Source organism: Quercus robur, chromosome 8, assembly GCF_932294415.1.
Source record: "Quercus robur chromosome 8, dhQueRobu3.1, whole genome shotgun sequence".
Lineage (NCBI taxonomy): Eukaryota > Viridiplantae > Streptophyta > Magnoliopsida > Fagales > Fagaceae > Quercus > Quercus robur.
In genome coordinates, this window is record NC_065541.1 from 44,744,003 (window position 1) to 44,754,312 (window position 10,310).

Genomic DNA, 10,310 nt, shown 5'->3' on the forward strand with positions numbered 1-10,310 from the left:
AATCTCCACATTTAATGCACCAGATTTCCCCAAAGGCTAAAATAAGATCTAGATTCATGATTCTTTGTCAACCCTCATTAAATGGCTTTCTATTCATATTTTCTCCACCACTACTATATAAACCCTCCCTCTCCTTCATTCCAAGACACAAAAATTCCCTCTCTTCTCCTCTCTTGAGTTCTAGAAAGTTGAGTAGTCTTGTCATATCTTGGTCTTCTTGAGATTCAAGGTATTAAGTGAGACTCACTCTTCCTCTCCTAACTCTTCTTTCCTCCACCCTTAGGACCTCCCTCAAGAGTCTCCTCTTTCACCATATGGATCTTGCATTAAGGTATAATCATTTTCCCTAATTGTTTTTGGTGTTGTCATGATGAGAGTTTAAGATTAAAGTATGATAATAACCATTTAAATTCCTTTGAATATGTTTGAATGTTCTTATATGTTATTCACATGTTCTTGGTTGTTCATCACATGTTCATGCATGACACTAATTTTGATCTTAAATCCACATCAAAAACATGAAAAATATGTTTGTTTAATAATTCTTTTAAATTCTTGAATCTAGGATATCGCCATCCACACACATTCACTAGAATTTATTTGCCAATCCAAATGAAATGCTTAATAAATTGAATTAGGGTTTATCACATGCACACACTTTAAATTCAATATGCAAATTGATTGATAACATATTAGATGATGTGATATGAATGTTGACCACCATAGTCTAGAAAACCGGTTTCATCGGGCAAGATGGGTGCCTAACACCTTCCCACCTTGTAACATGGCCTCCGAACTTAGATCAAGGGTTGATAAACCAATGTTTATCCTTGTAATTTTCAATTTTTAGATTGTAACTAGGAAACAAAGCTATGTACTTTATCTTAGATTATATCTAGGATCAAAGCCACGTAATTTTCCTATGATCAATGTAAATTCAATTGAAAATTAATAAAATGAGGAATTTTTCAATTTTGGTTTTCTTATTTATCGCAATAATTAAATAAGTGGCGACTCCATTATAAAACCCTTAATCTAAAGGGGAAAATATAACTAGTCGAACCTCTATTTTGAGAGGCAATAACACAACTCCACTCATTCACGTGGGTTTGGCCCAACATCCTAAAAAAGGGAGCTGGGGTTGCGGTCTCTCACAACAACAAGTAAAGTGAATTCAGATGACAAGAAAATGAAGATAGTCTGGTTTAATCTGAAGAAAATCATCATCGGCATAGTCCGAGGAGATCAGTTCTTATATATTTCTCTCAAGTTTGATTACAAGTTCAATTCCTGATTGCTACAGTGTTTTTCTCTTAATTTCTGATCCCTTTCTCTCAGGATCTCTCTTCCATTTTATACTATCTTCCCCTTTCATCTCCAACTTCCACGTGTAGATAAGATTGTTGGTGTTGATCCTTATTCTATCAACATCTTCCTGAAGTCTTTGGGTAGTAGCTATAAGGCTGAAAGTTACTGTTCAAATATCACTTCCTCATTAATATGGCCAAAGAGTTATCTGCAGAGCCTTTAATGCGGTGGTAATAGCTTTCCCTTCAGATATTTCATAGCTTCTCTATATCCTGTTCCTTCTTGATACTTATCCTTATCAGTGGAACTGTCCAAAACATTACTCTTGATGTTAGACCGCATCTTCTGACCTCAGCTTTTCCTAGCCGAGGAAGCATTCATCCTCGGATCACTTCCCTGGAACATAATGCCTAAATCCCTTCTTTTATTTATTAGTGTTGACCTCTATCCCATGTCTATTCATCCTCGAACTTACGAGGTGTCCTTAGACTAGGCCTCGATACATTCTACTGGGCCTAATATCCTTACAAAAAGTATAATTTAAGTGATAAAGTATAATTTTTCTTTTCTTTTTTTAGTTTTTTCTTTTGAAATGGGCTGCACATTTCTGGAATATTAAGTATCTGTTTGGATACAACGTTTGGCGTTCAACGTCTGCGTTTCACTTTTTTTTTTTTTTTTTTTTGAGAAGAGCGTTTCACATTTTCATTGGGTTCGTGCACTGTTCACGAGACTCATAAACCTCTTTTTATAGCAAAAATTTAATTAAAAATGGGTCCCACGACACTATTCACATATTTAAAAATTATTTTGCTACAATGTTTTCAGTTTTCAGCGGTATCCAAACGAACCCTAATTAGAAGAATTTTTTTTTTCTTTTTAGAGAAACAAACACACACACATAGGAGAGAGTGAAAAAGGTTGAGTGTGATGTTGAATATAAATTTATATAATGGTTGGGCCTTTCCACTTCTTTAAAGTGAACCTTTTGACTTCGTAAATTGATCCCATTGTGATTTATCCTTTAATAATAATAAAATAATTCCATTGTAATTTTGCTCTTTCTTTTCAGACATGTTAAACTCAATCAGGTTAAGAACTTTTGAAATCAAACCCAACCAAAGCTGAGGTAGGGTGGAAACAATATTCAAACCCAAAACTACCTGCTCTAATACTAATATAAATTACTAATTGTTCCAAAAGTTTAAACCATTAGAAAATTATGAATTTAATTATTTAACCAATATATATATTCTAATAAAAGCAATGTTCTGAGTTTTAACAAAAGAAATTGAAGATGTAATCCAAATATTATATCATAGCAAGGAGAAGTCTTACAGACTTATCCGTGGAATAAAAGATACACAAATCATATGTCGAGATCATGAACAATAGAAGTACTGTATAGAAATGAAAAACAAGCATGCACATCATTTTACTGAGTTAGTGGACGTTGATTTTGATTTTAAACTTTATGCAGTAGGGTAAGAGGCTTCCATTGCTATGCCACAGAGGCCTTCCTTTGCATGCAACATCTCTTTGCATCTGTATGTACCCCTCTTCGCCCCATTGTGTACCCCATGAATTCTTCACTAGCCAATACTTAGTCCCATCATTACTTACCCCATACCCAATAGCAGTAACACCATGGTCTAGGCTAGTGCCACAAGGTCCTGTAAAAACACCAGTTGAATAGAACTGGAACTCAAAGCCTCCAGCATCAATGGCAACAGAAACTGGTTGATTAGCTACAGCCTTTAGCAATGCCTGCTCACTATTGGCAGGCACATCTTCATAGCCAGTTATTTTGGCTACATCGTTGGCTTCTTCGTTAGCGTTGCAAGTTCCATCAACACCAGTGTAGGGGTAGTTGGCCTCTGTTGTGAGGCCGTGATTGTGTTGTATGAATTGGAAGGCATTATCCATCAAACCACCCTGACAGCCTTGGTCCACACCTTTAGTATCACAATCTACTAGCTCTTGTTCAGACAAAGAGATTAATTTACCAGTTGTTAGCTGAGTAATTCCTTCCATAGCTGCCACTGCTGAAAATGCCCAGCAACACCCTATATGTTCATCACAAGAAAGAGTCAAAATCTTTTATATATATATATATATATATATATATATATATTTTTTTTTTTTTGGATAATTCAATAGTTGGAAGATGGAGATTTGCACTCTCGATGTCTCCATTGGAAATGTAAAGAATGATGGTGACTCTGTCAACAGAGATATAAAACAGAGCACAAATGACTTGTAGTTTAGCAACACTATTGTAATCTTGTATGTAGTTTAGCACCACAGGTTTAAGTATAGGATTAGTTGTAATACAGTCCACGTGTATGTATTCTGTTAGTGTAGTTAGTTACAAATCAGTTACGGTAAATGACCCTATATAATTGGGGATCTGATGTAATCTATTCACATAATGAAATTCAGTTTTTCTACACTTTCTTCTTCTAGAATTTCTCTCTAAAGAATCTCAGAACTCTTTCATGGTATCAGAGCCAACAATGGCGTCTTCTACAAATTCTTCATCGTCTTCATCCTCTGCAACAACAGGATCAACCACAAGTTCTTCAATCACTCATGGTGTCAATCCTTCGTTGCTGCTACTGTCAAATATGGCAAGTATGGCTACTGTGAAGCTTGATTACAACAACTACATGGTGTGGAGACATCAGATTGAAGTGATCTTGGTAGCATATTCAATGATCAATTTCATCAATGATGATGATCAAGCTCCGGATCCATTTCTCAAGGATAGCTCAGGTAATTTTACAACTGTGGCTAATCCAGAGTACTTCCAATGGAGGAGTCGTGAGCAAGCCTTGTTCACCTTTCTTAATTCAACTCTTTCTCCGTCAGTTTTGGCTCTTACTGTGGGTCAAAAGTCTGGAAGAGGTGTCTGGAAGGTGCTTAAGAAAAGGTTTGCATCAGTATCACGATCTCATGTGCTCAGTTTGAGGGATGAGCTAATGAGTATCAAGAAGGGTTCAGAGTCAATGGATTCTTTCTTTCAAAGAATCAAGGAGGTTAGAGATAAACTTGGAGCTGTAGCAGTCTGTGTTGATGAGGAAGAGTTAATACATCTAGCTCTTGAAGCTCTGCCTCCAGAGTATGATGCATTTTGTTCTGCAATCAGAACCAGAAATGATGTTCTTACTATTGAAGAGTTGAATACACTCTTAAATGCTGAGGAGAGGTCAATTAAGAAAAGGTCTAATCATTCAGTTTTTAGAGATTCTGCATCATTTGCTATGGCAGTCAATCAATTCAATCACAACTTTGCAAGAGGAAGAGGCAAGGTTGGGAATAACAAAGGCCGTGGAAATGGAAGAGGTGGTGGAAATCAATTTTCTGGTGGTGGTCAATTCTATCACAATCAGTTTCAGTTTCCTGGTAGTGGTAGTGGTAGTGGTCAATTTCAGAACACTAATAATCCAGTGGAACCTCAATTATTTACACAGAACAAGCCTTCTTTTCAAGGACAGAAAGTTGCTTGTCAGATTTGTGGCAAGAATGGCCATTCTGCTTTGGACTGTTATCACAGAATGAATTTTGCTTATCAAGGTAGGCATGCTCCAGCTAAGCTTGCTTCCATGGCTGCAAGATCAATGGCTGCCACTTCAGGTGCTACTTAGAATCAGAATTGGTTGACTGACACTGGTGCCTCTGATCACATCACACTAGATTTATCTCAACTTTCTCTTGCTCAACAACCTGCAACTGGTGAGTCTGTAACAGTTGGTAATGGGCAAGATTTACCAGTAACACACATTGGCAATGGTAAGCTCATCACTTCCTCTCATAATTTCTACTTAAATAATATTCTTAGAGTTCCTAGAATTGCTTCCAACTTACTATCTGTTCACAAACTATGTCTTCAAAATAATGCATTTTGTTATTTTGATGCATATTAGTTCTCAATTCAGGATTTACCTACGGGGAAGGTTCTTTACAGAGGGCTGAGTAAGGATGGAGTTTATCCTATACCCTCTTCCACTCTGCCTTCCTCATCTCCTTCTCATTCAACTTCCAGTGGTTTTGCTGCACTGTCTCCACAGTCTTTACTCTGGCATAATAGGCTTGGTCACCCTTGTGCTAAGGTTTTACATTCTGCTATGTCTTATTTTCCTTCAGTCAAAGTGTCCTGTGTTAGTGACATTTGTTCTAAGTGTACTTCTTGTATAAGTGCTAAAATGCACAAGACTCCTTTTCCTACTCATGTATCAAATATTGACTATCCTTTTCAATTAGTGCACTCTGATGTATGGGGTCCTGCTCCTGTGACTTCTGTTCTTGATCATAGATTTTATGTGATTTTTGTTGATGATTTTACTCGTTTCACTTGGCTTTTCTTGTTGGAAAGGAAGTCTGATGTGTTTCAAGTTTTCCTACATTTCAATTCATTGGTTGAGACCCAATTTTCTGCCAAAATCAAAACACTAAGATCAGATGGTGGGGGTGAGTTTGTTAATGCCAAATTTAAGTCTTTTTGCTTAGAACATGGTATTCTCCATCAATTTTCCTGTCCTTACTCTCCTCAGCAGAATGGTGTTGCTGAGAGGAAGCACAGACACATTGTGGAGAGTGCTTTATCCATGCTTCACCATTCCAACCTCTCTACTTCTTATTGGTCTTATGCATTTAGTACTGCTGTGTACTTAATTAATAGACTTCCAACTTCTGTTTTGCAATTTGTCTCTCCTTGGGAGAAATTGTATGGTCACATACCTTCCCTTCATGCTTTAAGAACCTTTGGTTGTGCATGTTACCCTTTGTTGAGACCCTATGCCTCTCATAAGTTTGATCCTAAATCTAAGCAATGTATTTTTCTTGGTTATCCTCCTCAGTACAAAGGTTATATTTGCTTGGATGTTATTACTGGCAAAATTTACATTTCATGTCATTGTGTCTTTGATGAATCCGTTTTTCCTAGTTTTCCTACTTCTAGTGCTGATTCCCCTTCCTCTTCTCCTACTTCTTTTTCCTCTGATGTGTGGTTTTCTTTCATTCCACTTTCTTCCTTGAGTATTACTCAGTCCAGTCCCATTTCTTCTGCTGCTTCTGGTTTAGCTGAGTCTACTTCTTGTTCTGAGCCTTCTTCTTCTATTCCATCTCCAAATCCTTGTCCTGTTTCTGTATTACCTGTGTCTTCCTCTGCTGTTTCTCTTGAGTCTAGTCTACCTGTTTCCCCTATTGCTCCTAGTCTTTCTATTTCTGTCCCTACCCTTGTCCCTGTGAATACAAACGCCCATCCTATGCTTACCAGGTCCAAAAATGGTATTTCCAAGCCTAAGGTGTTTGCTGTTCAGACTGATTACAGTTGCACTGAGCCCCCGTCCTATTCTATTGCTTCTAAGTATCCTCATTGGGTTAAAGCTATGGATTCTAAGTTTACTAGTTTGCAACAGCAGCATACATGGTCCTTGGTTTCTTTACCACCTGATAAAAATGTTGTGGGGTGTAAGTGGGTGTACAAAGTTAAGAGGAATAGTGATGGTTCTATTGCTAGGTTCAAGGCTAGGCTTGTTGCTAAGGGTTACTTACAACAATATGGTCTAGATTATGCAGAAACTTTTAGTCCAGTGGTTAAGCCTACAACCGTGAGGATTATACTTGCCTTGGCTGTTCAGTTTGGTTGGTCTCTAAGGCAATTAGATGTCTCTAATGCTTTTCTTCATGGGGTGTTGCAAGAGGAGGTTTATATGAGTCAGACCCCTGGTTACAAGGATATCTCTAAGCCTCATCATGTTTGTCTCTTGCACAAAGCAATCTATGGTCTGAAGCAGGCTCCTAGGGCTTGGTTTGACAGCTTTGCCACTCAGCTCTTCCATTTGGGTTTTCATGCTTCTTGTGCGGACAATAATTTGTTCATTCTCATTCATTCACAGCAGGTTGTTTACTTACTTTTGTATGTAGATGACATCATTATTACTGGCAGTGATAAGGTGCTTGTTGCTGATATTATTACTCAGCTTGGGGTTTCATTTGCTCTCAAGGATTTAGGTCCTTTGCACTATTTTTTGGGGCTGCAGATTGAATATTCTGGTGATGGTATTTTTGTTCATCAATCCAAATATGCTAAAGATTTGCTGTCTAGATTTCATATGATGGACTGTAAGCCTTGTTCTAATCCGTGTGCCTCTTCTCAATCTTCTACTCTTGCTGTTAGTCCTCTTCTCTCTGATCCAACAGCCTATAGAAGTCTTGTTGGTGCTTTACAATACTTGACATTCACTAGGCCTGACTTGTGTTATGCTGTCCAGAAGGTCTGTCAATTCATGAGCAAGCCTTCTCAACTTCATCTTGTTGCTGCTAAACGGATCTTGAGATACTTGATGGGTACATTGCACAAAGGGATTTACTTTAGGCTTGGTTCTCTCACCCTTTCAGCTTATTGTGATGCTGATTGGGCAGGAGATCCTATTGATAGGAGGTCCATTACGGGTATGGTTGTCTTCTTAGGCAATTCTCCTATCACTTGGTCCGCTAAGAAGCAGACTGTTGTGTCTCGATCTTCCATTGAAGCTGAGTACAGGTCTCTTGCTCATACAACAGCTGAGTTATATTGGTTGCGTATGCTTCTCAAGGACTTAGGGGTTTATTTGCGGCATCCTCCTATTTTATGGTGTGATAACATTTCAGCTCTTGTTTTGGCCTCAAATCCTATCTTTCATGCTCGCACAAAACATATAGAGGTTGATTATCATTTTGTTCGAGAAAAGGTGTTGAATAGGGATATGGTTCTCAAGTACATCTCTACCTTGGATCAACTGGCTGATATATTCACTAAAGGATTGCCATCTCCTCGGTTTCATGCTTTGTCCTACAAACTCATGGGGACTCCTCCCCTTCGTTTGAATGTAAAGAATGATGGTGACTCTGTCAACAAAGATATAAAACAGAGCACAAACGACTTGTAGTTTAGCAACACTATTGTAATCTTGTATGTAGTTTAGCACCACAGGTTTAAGTATAGGATTAGTTGTAATACAGTCCACGTGTATGTATTCTGTTAGTGTAGTTAGTTACAAATCAGTTACGGTAAATGACCCTATATAATTGGGGATCTGATGTAATCTATTCACATAATGAAATTCAGTTTTTCTACTCTTTCTTCTTCTAGAATTTCTCTCTAAAGAATCTCAGAACTCTTTCAGGAAACACCATGAACTTTTAGACCTTTAATTTAGCTACAAGGTTATATTCTTGGCAAAAGAGTCAGAATCTTGAAGTCAATAAATATTGTTTATCTCAAAATTAAACACTTACCACATTGGCCTTGGTCCTTAACGGGTGTTACAGCTCCTTTCTTTCTCCAATCCATACTAAAAGGCAAAGCAGTCACATTTTCATATTTGAAAGATGTTCTCTCTGTGGAGCACTCATGCCCCTTGAATCTATTTCGTGAGGCTTTGAACTCTTCGTTTGTAAGATCTGCAAATTGGTTGACACTTACCTTGTAAGATTTGTTTGCGTCACTGTTCGAAGATTCTATACGTGCCACATTTTCCTTGAATATCTTGAAACGGTTCTCTTTCTCGTAATTGTCCTTGTATACACGTCCATAATGAGCCATCCATTGTTCATGCATCTCACGCATTGATTCATCTAGGAGGGTGCGAGCAGTAGCTTGAGAAGCCAAAGCTCCCATACTGAGGATTAAAGCGAAACAAATCCATTGGCTCTGGTTAGTGAACCCCATGGTACTGGTAGCAGCTAGGATTTAATAAATTGAATGAATGAAAGGCACACCAACTCCACGGTAGCTTATGAGATTTATATAGATTAATTCATGTGTGTAGTCCTGCTAGAGGAAGCTTTGTCCATCATCTTCAACGTGCACGCAAAGGTTTTCTGATTTGAACCCATAATCTAATTTGATTACTAATATGGTTTTCTCTAGAGTGTTTACTTGGTGCATGCACTTGTCTCTTTATGTGTATTAATATGGGTTGAATCTTAAATTGATCCATGCCTTGGTCTCTAATAGTGAGCAGTTTAATCGTTTTCCTTTGTACTTTCCTTATATCAGAACAGGCCAAAAACAAAATGCTCTCACCGTACCGTTTCATTCCATCATTAAAGGGCTGTGTATCAAATGCATGGTTATGACGTTACAAAAGGTGTTAAAAGAAGCTTCAAAGTTCATAGCACAAGCTAAGGCTTTGAATTAACAACCAATATCAACGAACGCTTGAACTGGACAGAACTATTTAACAACCAATTTCACTTCTATTTAACCAATTGGTCTCGCCTGTGAATGCAGAGAAAATTCCAAAAAAAAAAGGATTTCGTGTACGTTTGGATAGAGTTGAAAATTCATTTTCAGCTGCGTTTTGCGTTTCCAATGGGTCCCATGCACTATTTACGAGACCCACAAGTACTTTATTCAGCAAAAAAAACTTTAAAACTGAGTCTCACTATACTATTTACATATTTAAAAATTATTTTACTACCGTGTTTAATAAGACATTTCATGTGATTATTGTTAAGGCCCAACAATTGAATTTGGTTAATCAAGCAAATTAAGCACCGAGTCCACCATGCTGGCTCACATTGTGGACTAGAAATAAATTCGGTTCACGAGAACCTATTGGGCTGTGATCATATTGAATTTGACTCCATTCTTGAACTTCACAATCATGCTAAGCCCGTATACATTTGTTGGGCTAGTTCAGCCCATTTTCAGGTAATTACATTCTTAGCGCAATTGCATCAAGCCGCAATTGCATCAAGCCGTGCAAAATTCTTGTCTATTTTGCAAGAAAAAACATTTTTATTTTATTTTATTTTACACACTCACTTTTACAAGATATTCACATCAGTTTATCTATTCTATCATTTATTTTATTTAAATAATAATATTTCTTTAATTTTTTATTATATCAAACAAACCACTACCCACATGGCCCCACCCACCTTTTTCTTTCTTTGTTGTGAGAAGAAGTCAGATGAGAGAGCAACATGACGAGGAGAGAGAAAAAAAGAAT

At 37.5% G+C, this 10,310-nt stretch overlaps 1 pseudogene; it reads right to left on the reverse strand.

The window, feature by feature from the left end:
• Positions 1–2,780: 2,780 nt before the first annotated feature.
• LOC126695677 (senescence-specific cysteine protease SAG39-like) lies at positions 2,781–9,022 on the reverse strand (annotated as a pseudogene).
• Between the last annotated feature and the right edge of the window lie 1,288 nt (positions 9,023–10,310).